Source organism: Lepidochelys olivacea (assembly GCF_965140295.1).
Source record: "Lepidochelys olivacea isolate rLepOli2 genome assembly, chromosome: 2".
NCBI lineage: Eukaryota > Metazoa > Chordata > Testudines > Cheloniidae > Lepidochelys > Lepidochelys olivacea.
Window position 1 is genome coordinate 133,588,408 of NC_140412.1, and position 24,821 is coordinate 133,613,228.

The 24,821-nt window shown below is 51.5% G+C and overlaps 1 long non-coding RNA gene and 1 pseudogene across 2 annotated transcripts; one reads left to right on the forward strand and one right to left on the reverse strand.

Annotated features, from left to right (window-relative positions):
• Window positions 1-1,096: 1,096 nt before the first annotated feature.
• On the forward strand, window positions 1,097-23,271 carry LOC311516025. The gene is made up of 3 exons (XR_014710295.1): window positions 1,097-1,425; window positions 20,747-21,308; window positions 22,559-23,271. It is a non-coding gene; the product is annotated as an uncharacterized lncRNA (long non-coding RNA).
• LOC311515337 (small nuclear ribonucleoprotein G pseudogene) lies at window positions 16,312-16,644 on the reverse strand (annotated as a pseudogene). The gene has a single exon. The product of its transcript is annotated as a small nuclear ribonucleoprotein G pseudogene (transcript).
• Window positions 23,272-24,821: the final 1,550 nt, after the last annotated feature.

Here is a 24,821-nt window from a genome sequence, read left to right on the forward strand (position 1 = left end):
AAAATGCACTGCAAGTAGAGAATGTGTGTTTGGGAAACAACTGAAGGGAAATGCCACTCTGCTATTAATCCATTAACAAATAATAACTCTATGCTTGTGTATATATAGGTGATCACTGTGTTTGTCTTAGAAGCTGATATCCTGTGCTTCTTGTTAATTACATGCATAAAGTAGATCATGATCCTCATGAAAATAAATGTTTTTGTCATGTTATAGTGATTTGGGGATGTAATTTTGAATTTCAAGTGCCTGAACTTAAATTATAATCAGTTAAAAGAGACATATACTTTGTACTCTGCTGTGAAAGCTGTATCCCTTGGAATGAATTTAACTGTTTTATAAATGTTGCTTGTACACTCTGACTTACAGAGCCAGATGCACACTGCCAAAAAAGAGGTGCGTAAGGTCATGGTTACCATACATCATAACACCACTGAAAGTAAACGTGTATTTACAAGAATTTGCCAGGATATAAAACTCCAGTTGTGGAAGGTATTATTGGGATGGTTCCCCACTGGCACAGGGATCTTAAATTTGGCCCTGAATCTCACGGTAGTATTTTTAGTGTTCCAAGTAATAATGATCTTCTTTTTCAGCCTGATGATATGTTGGACCTCATGAAAATTTGGCAACTCCAAGTCCCCCGACAGATGAGCCAGTGGCTTCTGCCACCATTGCCCTCATCCTTAGAAGGGGAGTATGTGTAACTTGCCACCCTGTAGTCATCACACAGTTAATCTGGTGTGCTGAGTTTGGGATGCCAACAAGAAGAAAATTTGATCAATCTCGGCTGAGAGTCTTGAGTTTTCATTGTATCACAGCTCTGGTGCAACCATAACTCTTGGTGGAGTTGACTGTGGCTATGTGGAAGCCCCCTTTTAAAAGGAGGGCACTGTAGGAGGGGGAAAATTTTGATAGCACAGAGCCCATTAACATGCGTACACCACTGCGCATAGCTGGAATGCCAATTGTTATGTTCATTGCTGAAAGCAACGAGAAAAGGCTTCAGAAACTGCCTAATGCAACTAACAGACTAGCTGGTGACGGGGGATATGAGTGACCGCGAAGCGTAAACATGACCCTGTGCCTCCCTGACTTGAGCTTTTTGCCATAGCATGTGGTTTTGCAAGATGCAAAGTCTGCCAATAGTTAACTACTTCTATGTGAAATACAGCTGGTTAACTGATGGAAAACTACACACTATAGGCTGGAATATTTCTCACTTAGCTTCTGCTCAGCAGTTTGTTTGTTTATCTATTTTGATGAATAAGCTATGTCATACTAACAAATTGGATATAAAAAGAGGAAGAAATCTGAGTTTCTTGGACACTTGAACACTTGGACACCTGCCATGTTCCCCAGCAGATGGAAAGCTGGCCATAGGACGTCTTCAGAAATCCACTTGAGACCTCCTCTAAACCCTGGGTAAATATTAATCTGAGATTAATTTGGGGTACTCACCTGTTGTGGGCTTGTGTAAGTGCTGGAGACTAAATTAAAGTAGAAGCTTTGAGTGAAAGCACATTTGTTTATCTGGGTTCAAAAACTATCTATAGGCCAAACTAGCCATGTCCCCATTGATTTATTTCCTGCCACTTCTTCGCAAAGAGTAAAGTTACCAAGAGCTTTTGGTTTCAGCACAATACCAGGTAACACTAAAAGCATTTTCCTGATATCAGTCTGATTGTCTATACTTTCAATAGTTTGTGGATTTTTTTCCCCTTATGCTAGAGATTAAGACTTAGAACTTTTCCAGTTACTACTGGGTCACATTCACGTTCATTTTAACTGGTGTCTATATAAAAGCCATAATTGGCTCCATCATTACTAGTTTGTGTCAGCTTAATAATTTTATCGTTTACCAAACCCTGCTATCAATGATGTGGCATTCAGGGATATTGATAAATAAATATAGATTGTTATGCAATAGAGTTGGAAATGTTGATCTCACTCCAGAAAATAAAATATTTTTTTAAAAAAGCCTCACTAATTACAGACTCTGACAGTTCTTTTAGTCAGTAAACACATTTAATTTCAAAATCAGCAGTAAAATATTGTACATAAGCTCTTGTGATAATACATATAGGTGAAATTATTTCTATTAGATAAACACATGCAGTTTCCATTGAAATGTTCCTATGGGAAACCCAAAGATATCCCAGGGTGAATATGAAGTTAACCTGTGTCCTGGCTGTATACACAATTGCTCAATTCAAAGTGAGGGAAATCTGTCCAACTGAACAGCAAAATCAGTCTTCCTAAAATAATGTTCATTCTGTTTCATGACCACTGCTCTTTCTTTCACTAAGGAAGTCCACAATCTCAGCAAGTGATTAGGAAATAGTGATGGGGATTATAAGGAGATATGTTTATCTTTTTATCTAATTTTTAATCAGTAAATGGCATTCATTTTTATCTAGTGATAAATCATAATTAACGGATGTAGTGAAAACAGATGTATTTATTTATAGAAACTTATTTCAGTTCAACATCACCTTTAAACTATATAAAATTTCAGCAATTATCACTGGAACAACTTAATAACATCCTCAACTAGAATCATAAATACATAGTGTTCCTATTAAATATTTAAGTTTAAAAATAAGTTGCTATCCTCTTAATGTCTCCCTAAATAAATTAAAATATTACCTTATTGATAGGAAGTAAAATAATTAAATTACGTATAATATTGCACTCCATAGCTCCTTCCATGCTTGGATCTCAAAGGACTTTACAAATGTTTAGGATTGTAGGTAAAATATTCAAAAGCAACTAACTGACCTAAGATCTTAACTTCGATTTTCAAATGTGACGTAGGCATTTAGGAGTCTAAGGTTTAGATTTTTAAAGCATATTAGCCACATCTACCTCCATCCTTATGTACCTAAATACCTTTAACAATCTGGCCCTAAGTGCCCAAGTCAAGTTTGAAAATAGAGCTTAGGTTCTGTGACAGGGCCGGGCCAGATGGCTCTAGGAGAGTAATTTTTTTTTTTTGAAGCAGAAAAGAATTTTATTTGTGTAACACTTACAAAAAATCACCAAAAAGGATAAAGCAAAACTATGCAACAAAACAAAAGCAAACACAAGGTATAACACAGCAGCCTTCAGGAGGGAGAAGTGTTCAGGCTAGCCTGGGCCCAGAGTGGGGGGGCTTCCTCGACACTCGTGGTCTTCCACCCTCCTGAGTTACCTGGTGGCTTAGAGCGGGGGGCTTCCTCGAGACTCATCGTCTTCCACCCCCCTCGAGTTACCTAGTGTCACGCCCAGTGTCACCGATTATTCCTCTCCTGAGAGTGCCCGACAAGATGGGCATGGCTGCGGGGTGGGCGGTTTGGGGGTGGGGGAGACGTACACCCGCGTGTGATAGGACCCCTCCTAGGTGACAGTGATGATGGTATCCACAGTGGCAATGGCTGGGGCTTGGGTCTCTCGCTCTTCCCCTCAATCAAAGGGTCAGATGGAGGGAACCGGACGGGGTCACCGAGCAGAGAACCTCGGACAGCGCCCACCGCTCCTCAAAGGCATCAAGGGAGTCGGTGGACAGCGCCCAGAAGCACTCCGCCCAGATACGTGACTGTACTGAGGATCGGAAAATGGCCCTACAATTGCAGGAGGCTTCATTAGCCAACCTCCCATCTCTAGTTTTATAAATGGCTGTTTTAGCTAGGGCTAGGAGGAGGTGAACCAGGAGATCTCGCGATTTTGTGGGGCCACGGATGGGGAGTGTGTAGATAAAAAGGTGAGGGGAAAAGTGTAGCCAAAAGCGTAATAAAATATTCGTGAGGAGCCGGAAAAGGGGCTGCAGCCTGGCACACTCTAAATATACGTGCACCAGGGTTTCCCTCACGTTGCAAAAAGGGCAAGTATCCGGGATGGGGGTGAACCATGTCAAAAACACGCCCGTGCTCACAGCTCTGTGAAGGAGCCTCCAACTAATGTCCCCGACGGGCCTCGGGACCAAGGTAGAATACAGGCTGGCCCACCGGGGTTGCTCACCCTCCAAAGGTGGAAGGAGGGCCCACCACTTTGTATTGGGGCAGGACACCAGGGTGTGGGCGTGAAGGGTGTGAAGCGTGAGTGTGTATAGATATTTCCATGGCACGATTTGGAAGCTGACCGGCTGCAGTTCATGCAGCCGGCTCACAGTGAAAGGGTGAGGGGTTTGTTGGGATCTACGGGGTAGGGGCCCAATTGAAACTCCGGCGGGCCTGGGGTAGAGGGTGGGCGGGGTGCGCCCTCGCGCAGGGCTCGGTTGAGATAAGCCCAAGCAGCAGGCGTCAAGGTGGCCTTCACCTCCTGAAGTATGCACCGGGGGGTATGAGGTCTGGAGAGCACCATGCGCCGAGCGAGCGTCAGGGGATCCAGCCAGTCAACCTACCTGCACTATAAAGGAGCCTCTGCAGGGCCTGGAGGCGGAAGACACGGACCTGAGTGTGTAGACACTTCAGGCCCTGCCCTCCTTCCTTCAGGGGTAGATGAAGAATCCCAACAGGGGCCCCGTGCATTCCTGACCAAAAGAACTCTAGAATCGATGTCCGGAGGTTGGTCAGGAAACCCGGGGCCGGGACCAGGGTGTTGCGTCGGTACCAGAGTGTGGACAGGACTAGTTGGTTAAGCACCAGTGCTCTCCCTCGGAGGGAGAGACATCGGAGTGGCCTCGTCCATTTCCGGAGCCGCTCTATCACCCCGCCTTCTAAATTTTGCCAGTTCTCTGGCGGAGAAGGGTGCATGACAGAAAGGTAAACGCCTAGGTAGAGCAGTGGACCCGCGCTCCACTGGATGGTCTGAAGCGCGGGTGGGAGGGAGCTCACCTGCCACCAGTCCCCCACCGCCAAGCCAGAGCTCTTGACCCAGTTGACTCGGGCGGAGGAGGCTGCCGAATAGATGGCCTGGCAAGCCTCCACCCGCGCCAAATCTCCCAGGTCCTGGACCACTAGGAGCACGTCATCGGCGTACACCGACAGGACCAGCCACAGCTCTGGCTCCCGCAGCACCAACCCTGTCAACCTCCTGTGGCGGAGACAGAGGAAGGGCTCGATTGCCAGAGTGTACAGCTGGCCCAAGAGGGGGCACCCCTGCTGTACTCCTCGCCCGAAGCTGACCGGTTCGGTCAGCGTCCAGTTGAGCCTAACCAGACACTCCGCGGAAGCGTACAGCACCTGGAGAAAACTCACAAACTGAGGTCTGAATCCAAATGCCTGCAGAGTGCCCAGGAGGTACCTATGGTCCACTCTATCGAATGCCTTCTCCTGATCAAGAGACAGGAGGGCGAATGACAGACCGTCTCTACGCCTGAGTTCCGAAAGATCTCGGACTAGAAATAGGTTGTCAAAAATGTTGCGACCCGGGACAGTATAGGTCTGGTCTGGGTGGATCATGGACCCTAGCCGCAGCGAGATTGCTTTTGCTACGATTTTGTAGCCCGTTCTAAAGAGTGAGACAGGACGCCAGTTTCGTAAATCGCGGAGGTCCCCCTTCTTCGCACAAGATGAGCACCGCTCGCCTGCACGAAAGAGGGAGGACCCTGCCCTACAAAGACTCAGCCCACACAGTGGCTAGGTCTGGGCCAAGGATATCCCAGAACACACGGTAAAACTCCACGGTCAGCCCGTCCATGCCCGGAGATTTATTGGTGGGCATGCGACGGTAGGCTTCCGAGAACTCGGCCAGGGTGAGAGGCAGCTCTAGTCGGTCTCGGTCGCCCACGCTGACCGTGGGGAGTTCCTCCCAGAGCACCTTGCAAGCGCCAGAATCGGTCGGATCTGGGGAGAAAAGGCTTGTGTAGAAGTCACGGGCCCTCTCACACATTTCTACCGGATCCGTGAGGGGGGCGCCGTCTTCTGCTAGAAGGCAGGTGACGTGTTTCTTGGCCCCCCTCATTTTCTCCGGGGCGTAGAAGAAACAGGAGCCGTGATCCATCTCCCGAAGGAGGCGGATGCGGGATCGAACAAAGGCACCTCGGGCCTGATGATCCTCAAGGGCCCAGAGCTCCTCCCGCTTCTCCCGGCACGCTCCGCAGAGGGACGGGTCCTTGGGGCTGGCAGCCAGATGCCTCTCCATCTCTAAGACCTCCCGTTCCAACTGCTCTATCGCTGCATTTCTCCGTCGGCTGGTGCCCCGAGTGTAGTCACGGCAGAAGAGCTTGGCGCGGACCTTCCCTAGATCCCACCATCGCTGCGCCGAGGGAAAGGCACGCCGCTGCTCTGGCCAGGCCAGCCAAAACTCCCAGAAGGACATCACGAAGCCCTCATTCTCCAACAGGCTGTTGTTAAAATGCCAATAGGCCGGTCCCAGCCTCTCTGCGTGGAGGGAGGCTGTTATGGTGGCTAGATGATGGTCAGAAAATGGGGCCGGCCGAATGTTGGAGGAGTGGGCTTCTGAAAGATGGAAACAGGATAAATAAATACGGTCCAACCGAGAGTGGTGTGACCGACGGGCCTCCACCCGGACAAAGGTGAACGTGGAAGTGTCATCTGGGTGATGGTCACAGCAGACGTCCACTAGGGAGTGATGTTCGACTATTCCTCGGAGAATGTGCGTGGTGGCCGGGCTCAGCTCGGCCCCTGAGCGGTCCTGTTCCTCGAGGGTGGAGTTAAAGTCCCCTCCCAAGACTAGACACTCGTGAGAATCTAGGGTGCCGAGGAAGTTGGACACCTGCTGATAGAATTGTGGCCGCTTCGGGCTCATTGTCAGGGCATAGATGTTAACGAGGTTGACAACGAGCCCCTCCATACGGACTCGGAGATGCTGCAGGTGGCTCGGCATGGCCTCAGTGACCCCTAGCACCTCGGGCCGTAGGTTGGGGGAGAACAGGGTCGCCACTCCAGCTTGTCGAATCGTAAAGTGGCTAAAGTAGACCCCATCCCCCCACTCCAGCCGCCAGCTGTCCTCAGCGATCTGATCCATATGGGTCTCCTGCAGGAAAACCACATGAGTACCCCCTTCCCGAAGGTAAGAGAGCACCTGGGACCTGCGGAGAGCCATCCTGCATCCTCTGGTGCTCAAAGTTGCAATAATCAGAGGCATCATGTGGAGGGCTGGGGGGGTGGGGATTCTGTGTTGGCGGGAGTGTTCATGGCCCCCAGCGGGTCGCGCAACAATCCATGACCCAACCCGTAAGTGAGTAAATCATCATGGAAGCCGCGGACAAGCCCGTAGGCCGCGGCACCGTGCCTTCCTTTCCCTCCACCCTCCTTTAAAAGGGCCCTTGTGGCCTGGAGAGGTTGATCAAAGTCCCCCATACCTGTAGAGCCAGCTATACCCTGTTGCGGGAGCCACGGCTGTCTTCTAAAAACTCCCGCAATGCTTTTCGCAGCTCATGGTGGGGTGGGGTTGCGATTTCCCGGTTATTCCCTCGTGGGGCTCTTGGTGCAGCCTCGTGGTCTGCTGAGGCGGGCAGGCAGGGTGCGGACCACCATCGGGGCATCTGACAGGCTAAAGTTATTAGGTCCATCTCAAGCCTTAGGGTAGAAGGGGATGGCGGAGGGAAAATTGCAGCTCCTAATGGGTCGCGGCAGGAAAATGCAAAGGCTGCTCCTTGGGGGGAATCCCACAAACGTGAAAGCAATAACCCCAGGGGCGGCAATAGCATTGCAGGAAGAGGTGGATTGGGCAGGGACGGGGTGGGGGCGGGGTCAGAGGCGAGGCTCTGGGCTTCGGGAGGCAAGCAGCTGAGAGGTGGTGCCTCCCAAGCAGATTCGAGGGTTAAGGGAGTGGGGATGGGGCTCCCAGTGATGCTAGGCGCAGGCTCTGTGGTGGATTTGGCAGCCATGGCATCAGGTGGTGGACCACCTTCTGTAGGGTGCCCGCCCGGGAGGGCGGTTAAGGGGAGGGAGCATGGGGAAATGGGGACTGGGGTAAGGTTGCCCAGATCGAGGCCAGCCGGCAGTAGGTCATTCTCTCCCTGGGTGACCGGGGTCAAACCTAGGGCCTCGATCTCCTCATACATGGAGAAGAGGTCATCTTCTGCCACCCCGGAGGTCTCCCCTCTGGTGCCCGCTACGACGGTCGCTTCGGGATTCGCGGGAGGTTTGGGTGATATTCGGGCAGAAGGGGCTTCCTCTGGGGTCTCAGAGGGGAGGGTCTCCCATGGAGGGGGAGTACTATTTTATCTTCCCCTCCCAACACCGGCAGAAGAATCTCACTCGTGAGCATAGTGGAAGGCTCAGTGTCAGTGCCTCCCTTCCTGGTCTTCGGGGGGCCTCCGCATCAGATGGGTGCAGCGGAGCTCGAGCCTTCCTCTTGCCTCACTTTCCCTGGACTAGAGTCCAGACTTCCATAGCATCGTCTGGGGGCTGGTTAGCAGGGGTCGTGTCGGGGGGCAGAGGCGATGGTTCAGGGACTCGGGGGGGTAACGGTGAGGCAGCATCGGGGGGGTGGTTCTCCGTGGGGCAGGCCCTCTCCTATGCCCGGTCATATCTTTGCTGCATCCTCCTCCATAGGCTCTGCCAGATTGTTAACAGCAAGGGTGGGGCTCCCTTGCTCGTCCGGGCGTTGTAGGGGAGGTGTCTCTTGGGCCCGGGCAGGAGCAGCGGTGGATCGAGCAGGAGGAGAGGTGGTTTCAGGTACCGGGCAGCCAGGGGCATCGGCAACGATGGAGCCGATGTCCTGCAGGGTCTCGGGTGCCCCTCCCCACCTGGCCAAGGGGCAGTCTCTTCGGACATGCCCCGCTGATCGGCAAAGGTAGCACCGGGCCTCTCCTGTAGAGTAAAAGACCCGATAGAGGGCTCCCTGGCAGGGGACTAGGAAGGACCCCTCGAGCGCCTCTCCGTCACGCGCCGCCGGCGGCGGTAGAAGCTGCACTTGCCGGCAGAACAAAAGGACGTGACGGAGAGTGGGGTCCTTGCAGCCCAACGGGAGAGGGCTGATGACAGAAACAGGTTTCCCCAGGGTGGGGAGAGCGCGTAACAGGGGGCATTGGGTAGAAAAGGAGGGACGGAGGTCACGACTAGGCAGATGCCCAGGTCCTCTAGCGGTTCCAGGGGAACGAACACCCCCCACCACCACCAGGCCCTTCTGCACCGCCTCCTGGGCGGCAGCCTCCGATGCTAAGAAAAAGACCACCTTCCCGTACATTTTGGAGGCCGCGACAATAGCCATGGGTCCTACCACCCTCGCCAATGCCTGCACATATGTCTCCACGTGGGGCGAGGCGGGCACCAGGAGGCAACGGATGCCGTGCTTCCTGGTCATGGTGGGGAAGGGGCCCCGGCCGCTACTGATGGTAGCAGAGGCAGTGCGTGGGCGAGATGACGAGGCGACAGGTGGTGGGGGGGCTGCTACCGCTCGGGCATATGCCCTGGGGGTTGGGGGAGGGACGCTCGGAGAGCTGGTGGAGGGAACAGCAGGGAGAGATGCCATGGTCTATGACGAGGCCACAGCGGTGAGGGCAGCCCCTGCCATGGGGGGCCTGGTGATTGTAGTGGGGCCCCTTTCCCTTCTTCACACCCTGGCCTTTCCGGCCAACTGGGGGGGCTCTCCTAGAATCTGGGGGGGCAGTGGGCGTAGTGGCGGCAGTAGTCGCCCCAGTGCCTCCTGCTGCCGATGACCCAGCGGGGGCGGTGGCAGGTGTTTTGGCAGCAGTAGGCGGGGGGAGGCTTGGAGGTTGGGCAGGGGGGTAGGTGGGAGAGGGGCAGCTGAGGTTGTTAGAGGAACCTCACCCCTCTCATTCCCCACCATTGTGAGCAGGGAGAGACGGGGAGGCACCAGAAGGAGGAGTGGGGAGGGGGAAGCAGATTAACCACTTCTCCTGCTGGGCTGAGGGCGGCGGGGGGTGGGCCAAATGGGTCGGACAGGGGGAGGAAACAGGACTTCGGGTCAGGTAGTGGGGGCAAACTGTGGGGTGGGCAGTCCAGGGGCGGGGGGGGGGGGGGGGGTGGAACGTGGACCCACGCACGTTTGTCCAAAGAGTCTCATTTGGCCGGCTGTTGTATCTGGTCCGGATGACGAAATTCAGAGCAAGCAGCTAAATCCAGAGGCAGATGGCAAGTTGCCAGCAGGGATGGACGGCGGGGGGGCTGTGATGGTTGTAGTAGTGTTGGGGGGGGCACCGATGGACCGGGGGGGACAGCTCCGTGCCACACCCCTGTGCCCCTACAAATGCAGTTAAGACACAGTCAAACTCCCCCCACACGAGAGTACAGTTCAAAAGTTACTCAGTCTTACGGCCCCCTCCATGATGATTTGTAGCTTCCCTGGGCAATGTCTCTGTCGGCTGTCTTCTCTTCTGGGATTTGTGGATCATTCCAGAAATGCCAAGCAGATAAGAAGAAAAAAATAAACTGTTGATTAATTACGGGTCCACAAAAACAGCAAATGGCTGGGTCTGAGGGCTTCCACTCCCTTCCTCCGGGGAGTGGGTCGGCATTCCCCCACCCCGGGGTTTCAGCTAAAGCAGTAGCAGTATCCGAGGGCAACCATGGGGGGGGGGGGGGCTGGCAGCAAGCTGGCAGCCGACCAGCACTCGAACGGCAGCAGAAAAACAGCAAAAAAAAAAGAAGAAAAAGCATCTGGCCCGGTCAGGGGCGGGGGAACTGAAGCAGGGTCAAAAAGTAAGAAAAATCCAGGCCAGGGGCTTTAGGAGAGAATAGAAAGCAGATAGCTGAGCAGCAAGCGAAGAAGGTCCCTTTTCCCTGGGTAAGGGAGCAGGGAAGGTTTGTTTTTTGTTTTTTTGTTCTGTTTTTTTTTTTAAACAGAAAAGAAGTTTATTGGTAACACTTACAAAAATTACCAAAGGAAACAGAACAGCTATGCAACAAAACAATGCAAACAGAAGGTAACTGACTTCTGACAGGACCAACTTCTGGCGCACTGAGCAGGACTCCGCCACCTGCACACGGAACTGGGGGTTGTGTAGCAGGGGCTCCGTGAGGAGATCTGCTCCCACGGTGGCCGCCACGGACCTGGTTGCTGAAAACAGTTTCAGGAGGTCCTGGTAGAAGATCGGCAGCCCGGAGAGGTCTCGTGGAAAACCTCTCTGACAGAGATAAAAGAGCTGCCGGTTGACCACGTCCGCCATCACGGACCCTAGCCGCAGCGAGATTGCTTTCGCTACGATTTTGTAATCCGTGCTAAGGAGTGAGACGGGACGCCAGTTTCGTAGATCGCGGAGGTCCCCCTTCTTCGGCAGCAAAGCGAGCACCGCTCGCCTGCATGACAGAGGGAGGACCCCGCTTTGCAAGGACTCAGCCCAGACGGTGACTAGGTCTGGGCCGAGAATGTCCCAGAACACGCGGTAAAACTCCACGGTCAGCCCGTCCATGCCTGGAGATTTATTGGTGGGCATGCAACAGAGGGCTTCCGAGCACTCGGCCAGGGTGAGACACAGCTCTAGTCGGTCTCGGTCGCCCACGCTGACCGTGGGGAGTTCCTCCCAGAACACCCCGCAAGCGCCTGGATTGGTTGGATCCGGGGAGAAAAGGCTTGTGTAGAAGTCACGGGCCCTCCCACACATCTCCTCCGGATCCGTGTGGGGGGTGCTGTCTTCCACAAGAAGGCAGGTGACGTGTTTCTTGGCCCCCCTCGTTTTCTCCAGGGCATAGAAGAAGCGGGAGCCGCGGTCCATCTCCCGAAGGAGGCGGATGCGGGACCGAACGAAGGCACCTCGGGCCCGATGGTCCTCGAGGGCCCGGAGCTCCTCCCACTTCTCCCGGCACGCTCCGCAGAGGGACGGGTCCTCGGGGTTGGCGGCCAGGCGCCTCTCCATCTCTAAGACCTCCCGTTCCAACTGCTCTATCGCCGCATTTCGCCGTCGGCTGGTGCCCCGAGTGTAGTCACGGCAGAAGAGCTTGGCACGTACCTTCCCGAGATCCCACCATAGCTGCACCGAGGGAAAGGCACGCCACTGCTCTCACCAGGCCAGCCAAAACTCCCGGAAGGACATCACGAAGCTCTCGTCCTCCAACAGGCTGTTATTAAAGTGCCAATAGGCCGGCCCTGGTCTCTCTGCACGGAGGGAGACCGTTACGGTGACTGAATGATGATCGGAGAATGGGGCCGGCCGAATGGCGGAGGAGTAGGCCTGTGAAAGATGGAAACGGGATAAGTAAATACGGTCCAACTGAGAGTGGTGTGACCGATGGGCCTCCACCCGGACAAAGGTGAACGTGGAAGTGTCATCTGGGTGATGGTCACACCAGACGTCCACTAGGGAGTGATGTTCAACTATCCCTTGGAGAATATTCGCGGCGGCTGGGCTTGGCTCGGCCCCGGAGCGGTCCCGTTCCTCGAGGGTGGTGTTAAAGTCCCCTCCCAGGACCAGGCACTCGTGCGTATCCAGGGTGCCGAGAAAGTTGGACACCCGCTGATAAAATTGTGGCCGCCTGGAGCTCATTTGCGGGGCATAGATGTTAACAAGATTGACCAAGAGCCCCTCCATACGGACTTGAAGGTGCAGCAGGTGGCCCGGCACGGCCTCAGTGACCCCAGCACCTCGGACCGTAGGTTGTGGGAGAACAGGGTCGCCACTCCAGCTTGCCAAGTAGCGAAGTGGCTAAAGTATACCCCGTCCCCCCACTCCAGCCGCCACCTGTCCTCGGCGGCCAGGTCCGCATGGATCTCCTGCAGGAAAACTACAGAGTACCCCCCTTCCCGAAGGTAAGAGAGCACCTGGGACCTGCGGAGAGCCATCCTACAGCCCCTGGTATTCAGGGTCGCAATAACAAGAGGTGTCATGCAGAGGGCTGGGGGGGTGGGGGTTTCTTGTTGGCGGGGGTGTTCATGGCCCCTGGTGGGTTGCGCAGCAACCCGTGACCCATCCCGTGGATCAGTAGATCGTGTCGGAAGCTGCGGGCTCGCTCGTAGGCCGCAGCACCGCGCTTTCCTTGCCCCCTGCCCTCCTTTATAAGGGCCCTTGTGGCCTGGAGGATTTGGTCAAAGTCCCCCCATAGCTGAAGAGCCAGCTGTACCCTATTGTGGGCACCACGGGTGTGTTCTAGGAACTTCCGTAGTGCATGCCGCAGCTCATGGGTGGGGTGGGGTTACAATTTCCGAGGTGTTCCCTGGTGGGACTCTTAATACAGCCTCGTGGTCCGCTAAGGCGGGTAGACAGGGTGCGGACCACCGACGGGGCGTCTGACAGGCTGGGGTTATTAAATTCATTTCACGCCTTGGGGTGGAGGGGGATGGCAGGGGAAAAATTGCCACTCCTAATGTGTCGTGGCTAGAAAGAGCAAAGACTGCTCCCTGAGGGGAATCTGCGAAAGGCGGAAAGGAAATTACCCCAGGGGCAGCATTAGCATTGCAGGAGGAGGGGACTTGGGCAGGGACAGGGGTGGGGGCAGGGGCAGGGGTAAGGCTCTGGGGTTCAGGAGGCAAGCAGCTAAAAGAAAGTGCCTCCTGAGCAGAGTCAAGGGTTAAGGGGTAAGGGAGGGGGCTCCCAATAATGCTAGGCACTGGCTCCATGGTGGTCTTAGCAGCCATGGCATCAGGTGGTGGACCACCTTCTGCAGGGCGCTCACCCGGGAAGGCAATTAGCGGGAGGGAGCATGGGGAAAGGGAGGCTGAGGTAAGATTGACCAGCTCGAGGCCAGCCGGCAGCAGATCATCCCCTCCCTGAGTGACCGGGGTCAAATCTAGGGCCTCAATCTCCGCGTACACGGGGGAGAGGCCAGGTCCTGCCACCCCGGGGGCCTCTCCTCTAGGGCTCGCCTCAACGGTCGCCTCGGGGTCCGCGGGGGGTTCGGGTGGTATCCAGGCAGAAGGGGCGTCCTCATAAGTCTCGGAGGGGAGGGTCTCCCGTGGAGGGGGGATTCTGCCCTCCAATGCCAGTCCGTCTTCCCCTCCCGACACCAGCGGATGGATCTCGCTCGTGGCCATGGTGGGAGGCTCAATAGCAGTGCCCCCTTTCCTGGTCTTCCGGGGGGCTTCCGCGTCGGATGGATGCAGCGGAGCTTGAGCCTTCCGCTTGCCTCGCTTCCCCTGGACTCGGGTCCAGCCCTCCATATCATCATCTGGGGGCTGGCTAACAGGGATCGTGTCAGGGGGCGGAGGCGATGGTTCAGGGGTTCGGGGAGGTAGCGGTGAGGCAGCATGAGGGGTGGGGGTTTCTCCTTGGGGCGGGCCCTTTCCTATACCCGGTAATATCCTTGCCACATCCTCCTCCATGAAACTCCCTTGCTCGCCCGGGCGTTGTAGGGAAGGTATCTCTTGGGCCCGGACGGGAGCAGCGATCGGTCGAGTAGGAGGAGGGCTGGTTTCAGGTGCTGGGCAGCCAGGGGCGTCGGCAGCGACGGGGCCGATGTCCTGCCGGGTCTCGGGGGTTTCGGGTGCCCCTCCCCCCCGGGCCAAAGGGCAGTCTCTGCGGACATACCCCGCTGAATGGCAGAGGTAGCACCGGGCCTCTCCGGTAGAATAAAAGACACGATAGCGGGCTCCCTGGTAGGGGACTAGAAAGGACCCCTCAAGCGCCTCTTCGTCACGCGCCCCTGCCGGTGGTAGAAGCTGCACTTGCCGGCGGAACGAAAAAATGTGACGGAGGGTGGGGTCCTTGCAGCCCAACGGGAGAGGGCTGATGACAGGGTGGAAAGAGCAGGTAACAGGGCAGCATTGGGTAAGAAGAGAGGAACGGAGGTAAGGACGAGGCGAACGCCCAGGTCTTCTAACGGTTCTAGGGGGACAAACACCGCCCCCACCGTCAGGCCCCTCTCTACCGCCTCCTGGGCGGCATCCTCAGAGGCAAAGAAAAAAACGACCTTCCCATACATCTTGGAGGCCGCCACAATAGCCGTGGGTCCTACCACTTTCGCCAACGCCTGCATGTATGTCTCCACGTGGGGCGAGGCGGGCACCAGGAGGCAACGGACACCGTGCTTCCTGGTCAAGGCGGGGAAAGGGCCCCGGCCGCTGGTGATGGTGGCAGAGGCGGGGGGGGCGAGATGACGAGGCGGCAGGCAGCGGGGAGCCCGCTGCCGCCCGGGCATACGTCCTGGGGGCCAGGGGAGGGACAATCGCAGAGCTGGTGGAGGGAAACGCTGGGAGGGGCGCCACGGTTGATGACGAGGCCGCAGCGGTGGGGGCAGCCCCTGCCATGGAGGGCTTAGTGGTTTTAGCGGGGCCCTTTCCTTTCCACCCGCCCTGGCCCTTCTGGCCAACCGGGGAGGGTTTCCTAGAATCTGGGGGGGCGGTGGGTGCAGCAGCAGCAGCAATCACCCTGGTGCCTCCTGCTGCCGGTGCCCAGCGGGGCGGGGTGGCAAGTATCTTAACAATAGTGGTGGGGGGAGGACCTTGGGGGTCGGGCAGGGGTGGTGGTGGGGGAGGGACAACTGATTTTGTTAAAGGAGCCTCGCCCCTCTCATTCGCCGCCATTGTGAGCAGGGAGAGACGGGGAGACACCGGAAGGAGGAGGAGGAAGGGAGAAGCGGAGTAGCCGCTCCTCCCTATGTGCTGCAGGCAGGGGGGTGGGGGAAAGCCGAAGGGGTTGGACTGGGAGGGGGGGGGAACAAAATCGGGGTCCGGTAATAGGGGCAAACTGTGGGATAAGCAATCTGGTGGGGGGGGTGCAGACCCACGCACGTTTGTCCAAAGAGTCTCGTTTGGTCGGCTGTTATATCCGGCCCGAAAGGCAAAGTTCAAAGCGAACAGATGGATCTGAAGGGAGATGGCAGGTTGCCAGCAGGGACGGACGGCGGGGGGGCCGTAACAGTTGTAGTAAGGGTGGGGGAGTTAGGGGCACCGATGGATCGGGGGTGGGGGTCTCCACGCCACACCCCCTGTGCCGCCACAAACGCAAGTAAACCACAGTCAAACTCCCCCCACGAGAGTATAATTCAGAAAATTACTCAGTTTTACGGCCCCCTTCACAATGATTTATAGCTCTCCTGGATTATTTCTCCTGTCTTCTGAAATCTTCTTCTCCAGCTGTGTGGGCTGTGTTCCAAGGCTTCTGGCATGCTGAGAATGTTGTAAAGTCCGAGCTGCCAGCAAAACAGCTGGGTCTGGGGGTTTCCACTCCCCCCTCCGGACAGCAAAATTGGCAATCTCCCCCCCTCTCCTCCGGGGGGCTCAGCTGAGACAAATAGCTGCGCCCGAAAGCAGGCGTCGGGGCGCCAGGTGCTGGCGGCAAGCTGAGGGCTGACCAGCACGTAGACGGGAAAAAAAAACAAAGAATCAAAACAAAGCAAAAAAAGCATCTGGCCTGGTTGAGGGGGGACTAAGGCAGGTTCAAAAAGTAAGAAAAATCGAGGCCAGAGGGCTTTAGGAAAGAATAGAAAGCAGATAGCTGAGGAGCAAGCAAAGGACGTTCCGTTTCCCAACAGGAGAGGTTTTTTTTTTTTTTTTTTTTTGTTAACCATTACAAAATGTATTTAACAAAAATAAGTTTACATGAGGAATGTACAGTTCCTGAAGACTCCTCATTCATTAACAAGACAGCTGGAGTTAAGGGGAGGTTTATCACAGCGCTAGGCAGGAGTTCACTGGTTAATCTATACTCGTTCCAAGGCTTCTAACATAATGATGCTGTTTCCTCGTATTACCACCATCCCTATAGTGTTCTGTTGTCCACCTTGTGCCATCTCCACACACTCGTCTATCACTAGATTCATGAAGGGGTCAAACCCTCGCAATATCCCTTGGACATGTCGGCCACCATTTAACTTCAGTGACAGCTTCTTGTCCATGAATTTCTTCAGCTCGGGCGGGTGCGTTCCAGAACAAACAGGAACCTTCTGGAGCTAATTAAGACAGGGTGATTAGAAAACCTGAAGCCAATCAAGAAGCTGCTAGAATCAATTAAGGCAGGCTAATCAGGGCACCTGGGTTTAAAAAGGAGCTCACTGCAGTTTGTGGTGTGCGTGTGAGGAACTGGGAGCAAGAGGCCCTAGAAGCTGAGAGTGAGAGCGCGGACTGTTGGAGGACTGAGGTGTACAAGCGTTAACAGACACCAGGAGGAAGGTCCTGTGGTGAGGACACAGAAGGTGTTCGGAGGAGGCCATGGGGAAGTAGCCCAGGGAGTTGTAGCTGTCACACAGCTGTTCCAGGAGGCTCTCTAGACAGCTGCATTCCACAGGGCCCTGGGCTGGAACCCGGAGTAGAGGGCGGTCCCGGGTTCCCCCCAAATCCTCCCAACTCCTGGTCAGACACAGGAGGAGTCGACCTGGACTGTGGGTTCAGAAAAACGGTCACGTTGAGGGCGGCCGTGAAGCTCCAAGTCGAGCAAATCCGCCAATAAGCGCAAGACCCACCAAGGTAGAGCAGGAACTTTGTCACAACTGGTGTCGAAAGTGGGATCTGGTGTCCACAGCACAGCGGAAGAGGGAGAGTGTTTGGAAGGAAGGGAAAAAAAAAAGGGAAGTGGGTCTATTTTTATTGTTTTTCACCACAATGGAGGAGGTAGTGCGGGCACTGATACAAGCCACGGCTGCCCAGCAGGAGGCTACTCGTGTCCAGGCAGCCGCCCAACAGGAGGCAGTGCGGCTGCAGCAAGACACTAATCGCCTGCTGATGGACCAGCCTTAGAACTGTAAATGAAGAGTGGATCATTGTGTTCAACAGTGGGAAGTCTATGGATCCATGCTGTGCTAGAAATGTTTGCCTGTCTGTTTTCATCTATAAAAGTGTGCCCTGGGAACGATCCTACATCTCTGATCCATTTGGATGCTGTCGGGGGGACACCAGATGCAAGCCAGAGGTCCCCAAACTCATATTTGGGCAACCTTAAGAGACTATAGGAAACCAGCAAATTACTGCACCTGTGCTATCATAATGAACTTACAACCTTTAATTCACCTATAATGGATTTGCTTGCTTTAACCTCTCAACAAAACTCATTTCTTTTTCTTAGCTAATAAATCTTTTTAATTTAAGAAAGGAATTGGCTTCGGCATTGTCTTTGGTGAGATCTGAAGTATACCTTGACCTAGGAAAAGTGACTGGCCATTGGGGGCTGGAAGAACCTAGTATGTAGTGGTTTTGCTTTTAATAACCTCTCATCATAAAGTCCAGTCTGTCTGGGTGGCAAAGTAGGGGCTAGCGAGCCCAAGGGTAACTGTCTATGGCTCCAGGGAAAAACTAATGTAGTGATCCAGGAGTACCCATTTGTTACTGGTTTGGTGAAATCTAATTATAACGTATACTTCCAGTTTGGGTGTGTCTGCCCAGTTTTCTCACAGTCCAAACTGTGATTGGCACTCACATCTGTGACCTATTTCAGGACACCGTGATACTCAACTTCCCCATTTGAGTTCTCTAAACCCCAATCTTCAGGAATGCTGGAGAGCCACAATTACAATTTACTTCAGTGAGAGCTTTAGGTGCTCAACATCTCTGAATAACACACTATGCAAGAGAAATCCTGGACACATTGAAGTCCACAGGTTGCCTTCGATTTTAATGGAGCTATGATTTTACCTTGCATGTCTCAAACTGGCCACTCTAAAACTGAGTAAGAATTTTCAAAAAATTAGGCCTAAATAACTTGGCAAAATTAATACAATTTCAGCCAGGAAGTTTATTGCTAACTGATTGCTTTGACTAGTTTCTATTTGCTATTCATAATGATGATGGTCAGCTAAGCTGCATGGCATTTTTCCACTCCCTGACTGGATGTTCTATTCTTTTAAAACAGGATGATAGTAACAAACAATCTATTATATATTTTGGTAAGAATGTTCTGATTTATGTTGAAATTTGTCAAACTTTGGGGATTCTTGAAGGTCTTTGTGAATAGCTTGCACCCCTTTGAACAATTATGACCTTTACATAATACCCACCCACATGTGAAAGTGACCTGAATATGCTGTTTTTCACAAAATAACTGTAAGTCACCTTTAAACCCCCCCCCCCTATTTAACAGCCCTATAAGCAGTCCTGTGCATTAATGAAATTACCATCTTCCCTTCCCTAAACAAGGACTTTAGAAGTTTACTATGTGCCTTGAAATGCTGTACCTGCTTAGGTGATAAAGAGAGCATAGCTTTTTTTGTGATAGGGGAATATAATTCTTGAAAGCCTACATCTTTCATGCCAACATTTTTTTTTTAATTTAAAGTTGCATTTTGCACAAAGAACCATATTAAATCTTTGTTTTTCAAAGTGCCACTGCTTTAAAGTTTCTGCTTTCACTCAAAATATGCCAAATAAACACGTATGGTAATGTCTTAGGATATGTTGGAAAATACAGCTGTGAAAAGGATTCAAGCAAACAGGCCCACAGTCAGTAAACAGAAAAGGAATAACACTTTTTCATTCTCTCTGTAGATGAACAAGAAGCAATTAAGCTGAAGTGAATCTTAATTTATGAAAATATTGTTTACACACTGCTTCATAGGGGCCAAACAATGAAGAGTGATTGACAGAAACTTCAGTATGTGTGGGGAGACTTGTAAGGTTCCTGGGAATGAAACATATTTGTCTTTGTCGAATGAAATGTGAGTTGAAGAGCCAAAGCTTTACAGGGGCTGAAGAATTAAAATGAGTCATTTCCTCCAGCTCCCCAGCCATGTATCCCTGAATGGTTTGCTGATACTATTTGATTATTTTGAAAACAGTAGGAAGAAAACTTCTAGCAGTTTAGGATACCTTAATGCTAAGTGCAGCTCATGAAATGAAATAGAAAAGACAAGGTACAGTAAAAAGATGGACAAAAGAGATGTCCAAGGCCTTGGCTATAAACAAACTTTCCCTGATTTAGTAAAACCCTATACGGGCGCTCTTCTTTTCTGTATTTAGCCACAACATGACTGTACTGGATCACAGTAGAAGGAAATATTTCGCTGTCAGGCTCCTTTCAAAAACAATAGCTAAATAATGAAAGGGCAGTTGTCTGAAGCTGCTAGGGCATTTTCAAATAGTTCCGGTAGTGCTGCACTGAAAAGCTGAGTGCAGGTGAGATGTTTAAAAGTGCATGTTGAATTCCACTTCTCAAATGGATCATCAGTTTAACAGATAGTGAACACTTCCATATGCTATTATGGATTTTGTGCAGCAATCTACCATTGAAGCAATATTACATATTCATATGATTATTATTTGTATTACTGTAGTGCCTAGGAACCTCAGACATAGACCAGGATCCCATTGTCCTAGGCGCTGTGCACACTAGATCAAAAAGATGATCTCTACCCCAAGAAATCACACAACAAAAAGTCAGGAAACAGAGTGAAGGTTGAGGCAAACCTTATCTCTGTTTGTGTGTCTTCAAAGATGGCCTTATATACTTTTGTCAATTATTACAGTGTACATTTTAAAACTACTTTATATATAGTGCATAGACTGTGTTGAGCGTGGTGTACTACTGCTTAATACAGAGCATGCATCAAACCTAATTATAATAATTAATTAACATTTGGTAGCAGGAACAAACAAAGATATTTTAAAAAAGAAAAAAACCTGCTTCTCTCTTTTGTTATATTCAATGTTGTTGAAGTTATGTTGGTCTCAGGATATTAGAGAGACAAGATGTGTGCAACAATCTGGTCAACTGACCTTTTAGCTGAAATACCCAAGAGTTTATTTGCCTCTGAGGCAAAAATTACTATTGAAACCTTGTTAAAGGGCCATTCTGGTACCCTGTGTGTTGGCAGTCGATATAAAATTGGTGCCTGGAATGTTAGAAATAGCTAAAGCTGTCCTCCTCTTTGAGAAGCTGCAAAATCTGAATATTGATATCTGAGCCTTCTCTGAAAGTGAAAGGAATGCCAAGGAAAGTGTGGGTCCCTTAATGAATGAGGGAGGCAACCTAGTGACAGAGGATGTGGAAAAAGCTAATGTACTCAATGCTTTTTTTGTCTCTGTCTTCACGAACAAGGTCAGCTCCCAGACTGCTGCGCTGGGCATCACAACATGGGGAATAGATGGCCAGCCCCCTGTGGAGAAAGAGGTGGTTAGGGACTATTTAGAAAAGCTGGACATGCACAAGTCCATGGGGCCAGACGAGTTGCATCCGAGAGTGCTAAAGGAACTGGCGGCTGTGATTGCAGACTCGTGGCGAACGAGGGAAGTCCCGGATGACTGGAAAAAGGCTAATGTAGTGCCCATCTTTAAAAAAGGGAAGAAGGAGGATCCTGGGAACGACAGGACAGTCAGCCTCACTTCAGTCCCCGGAAAAATCATGGAGCAGGTCCTCAAAGAATCAATCCTGAAGCACTTACATGAGAGGAAAGTGATCAGGAACAGTCAGCATGGATTCACCAAGGGAAGGTCATGCCTGACTAATCTAATCACCTTCTATGATGAGATTAATGGTTCTGTGGATGAAGGGAAAGCAGTGGATGTATTGTATCTTGACTTTAGCAAAGCTTTTATACGGTCTCCCACAGTATTCTTGTCAGCAAGTTAAAGAAGTATGGGCTGGATGAATGCACTATAAGGTGGGTAGAAAGTTGGCTAGATTGTCGGGCTCAATGGGTAGTGATCAATGGCTCCATGTCTAGTTGGCAGCCGGTGTCAAGTGGAGTGCCCCAGGGGTCGGTCCTGGGCCGGTTTTCTTCAATATCTTCATAAATGATCTGGAGGATGGTTTGGATTGCACTCTCAGCAAATTTGCGGATGATACTAAACTGGGAGGAGTGGTAGATATGCTGGAGGGCAGGGATAGGATACAGAGGGACCTAGACAAATTGGAGGATTGGGCCAAAAGAAATCTGATGAGGTTCAACGAGGATAAGTGCAGGGTCCTGCACTTAGGACGGAAGAACCCAATGCACAGCTACAGAGTAGGGACCGAATGGCTAGGCAGCAGTTCTGCGGAAAAGGACCTAGGGGTGACAGTGGACGAGAAGCTGGGTATGAGTCAGCAGTGTGCCCTTGTTGCCAAGAAGGCCAATGGCATTTTGGGATGTACAAGTAGGGGCATAGCGAGCAGATCGAGGGACGTGATCGTTCCCCTCTATTCGAGAGGTGAGGCCTCATCTGGAGTACTGTGTCCAGTTTTGGGCCCCACACTACAAGAAGGATGTGGATAAATTGGAAAGAGTCCAGCGAAGGGCAACAAAAATGATTAGGGGTCTGGCACACATGACTTATGAGAAGAGGCTGAGGGAACTGGGATTGTTTAGTCTGCGGAAGAGAAGAATGAGGGGGGATTTGATAGCTGCTTTCAACTACCTGAGAGGTGGTTCCAGAGAGATGGTTCTAGACTATTCTCAGTGGTGGAAGAGGACAGGACAAGGAGTAATGGTCTCAAGTTGCTGTGGGGGAGGTTTAGGTTGGAAATTAGGAACAACTTTTTCACTAGGAGGGTGGTGAAACACTGGAATGCGTTGCCTAGGGAGGTGGTGGAATCTCCTTCCTTAGGAGTTTTTAAGGTCAGGCTTGACAAAGCCCTGGCTGGGATGATTTAATTGGGGATGGGTCCTGCTTTTGAGCAGGGAGTTGGACTAGATGACCTCCTGAGGTCCCTTCCAACCCTGATATTCTATGATACTATGATTCTATGAAATGTTCTGGCCAGGAAGTGGTGTAAAGAAAGTTGAAGGCCATATGTTTTTGTTCTCAAATTGCTACTCCAGGGGTTGCTCCAGCAAGGGGTGGCTGTTGTACTTTCACTCAATGCCCAATGGGCATTGCAGCATTGGCAGTTAATGAGTGACTGATCAGCGTCCAATTCTGTTTCTTCTAGGCTGATGCAATTGAACTTTTCCGCTGGTAAGATGGACAATAACCTGTTTGCTGTCAGTGTGATGAAGTACACACACCACACTTTTCCGGGCCATTTTGTCCAACATGCTGTGTCAGATTGCTGCTTTGGATGTAAATCTTAATTTCCTACTTGAACCATCCTGACAGTATCCTATTACAGGCTTCTCATACCACACTGGAAGCTATTAACAACATATGCTCTCCCAGAAGGCTCTGGTGTATAGAAATAGCCATGAGAGGATGAGACCCTTTCCTAATTAGCAACTGTTGCTAGATGGATATATCTACAAGTGCCACAATGCAGGGTGCTATTGGGAGAGAGAGAGAGAGAGACGGATGTTTGGTTAGAATGTGCTTCCTCCTACTAGATGGTTACTTCTGAAAATTTGAGTTAATCAGTAGTGGCTGTTACATTATCCGACAAACCTCATCCTCATCCCTAACTGAACCCTTGTTTTAGCCAGGTTTTGTAAATTGATCTTGCCTATAAAATATTGGATTGGATACCACACAATCATTTTACAAGGATCAACATGGGGGTGCTGGGTGTTCCCCCCGAGGTACAGAGTGTCACAAATATTTCCCCAGAAAAGGTGTAAGGGAGAAAAGTCAAATAGCTCAATTAATCTTTTAAAATGGAAACCGTAGGCCTGAGACTCTACTCTGTTACTTTGGTTTTATGCCAGTGAGAGTTGCCCCAGTGTAAAATAAATACATAAATAAATAAATATGTTCTTACCAAATGTAGAATAAGTTTTTTATGGCTTTATCACTTTCCCTGAGTTTGGAAAAGAGATCTATTTTCACCAGCGAAAACTGTTGTCCCATGACAAACATTCAAAACATACAATTCTGGAGCTGGAGGGGTAGGCCTATAGTTCTGGAGCTGGAGGGGCAGGCCTATAGTTCAGTGTGGTCTACCAACCCCTGGCAAAAATTATAGCAGACTTGTTTCTGCACTAACTTACATCAGTGACTGATTTGGCTCCAGGATCAGAGGAAGCAAAAAGATTACTTAGAGCCATGTTCATCTCCCCCAATTAACTAAGAACTGTGCCCTTTCAATCTGCAGGAAATAACATTTGTACCTCAACGCTGCTAGTATTTTTTAAATTTAGTATTCTAAAAGGGTAGTATAGCTAGAATGGATATATTGTGAAGCTGTAGAGAATTAAGTAATGCCATACCTTTGTGCTTCTATTAAGTACCTTTGAACTGTAGGGCTTGCTGTATATGCAACATTCATCCAATTACCTAATTAATATGAATAGCGCTAGTAGTCTAATAAATGCATCCTGGTAATTACTAGGCACTAATGTGGCTAGTCTCTTTTCACTCATGACCCTTGTAGTTTGACTTTTTAATTTAACTGGAAAAAGATGAAATTCTCTCAAGAGATAATCTGTATTCTGCCATTGCTAAATCCCGTATCTCTCAGTCAATTTTAAGAGGTGAGTGACTGGGCGATGTGGGTTGTGATGCAATTGTAAGTGGGGCAATAGTCCCGCTATTGTAGGGAACTTTCCTGGCTTCTGCACTACCCCGGTGAAGTGGGCTAGCGAAAGGATCTGAGTCCTCGCTCCCGCTTCCTTTACCCAGTGGCCTCCCTGCCCTTGAGGACTCCCCTTCCACTCTCCTGTCTGGCAGAGTCCTCGTAACCCCAACAAGGCTGGGCCCAGAATTCCTGGGGGGCTTGACCCCCAAACCTGCTGTGGTCACCTAGGACGGGGGCTAGGGTGTCCCCACTCCGGGGTACTCTCTCTGCACTGGGCATTTCTCTGACCCACTGACCATTACATACAAGTTAAAGCAAATGCAAGTTATTTAATCAACAATTAATTTTAAAAAGAATAAGGAAAATGGGAAAGGTTAAAGGAAACACATCAACCCGCTCTGTGGCGGGGAACATCACAAACAGTGTCTCTGGAATGTCCGGGCAGTTCACAGTCTGTTCCTTGTAAGTCCCAGGCCTTCTTCTCAGGCCCTGGCTGTGCTGCAGGGATGCTGTGAGTTGGACACTTGCTCTGGTGGTGGCCACACGCTCTCAGGCTCTAAGTGGTAGGACCCTTCTTCCCAGTGTCACCCCTGCCCTGTCGGGGTTACGATCCAAGCCTGGCCTGCAGAGCCTCTTGGCTGAGGCGTCTCTCTGTGCTGGGCCTGCTGCCCAGGGTCCCTCTCGCTCTCCCCAGCTGCTCACCGCACCCAGCTCCAGAGTGCTCCAGCCCCAGCTCCACCACTCGGTC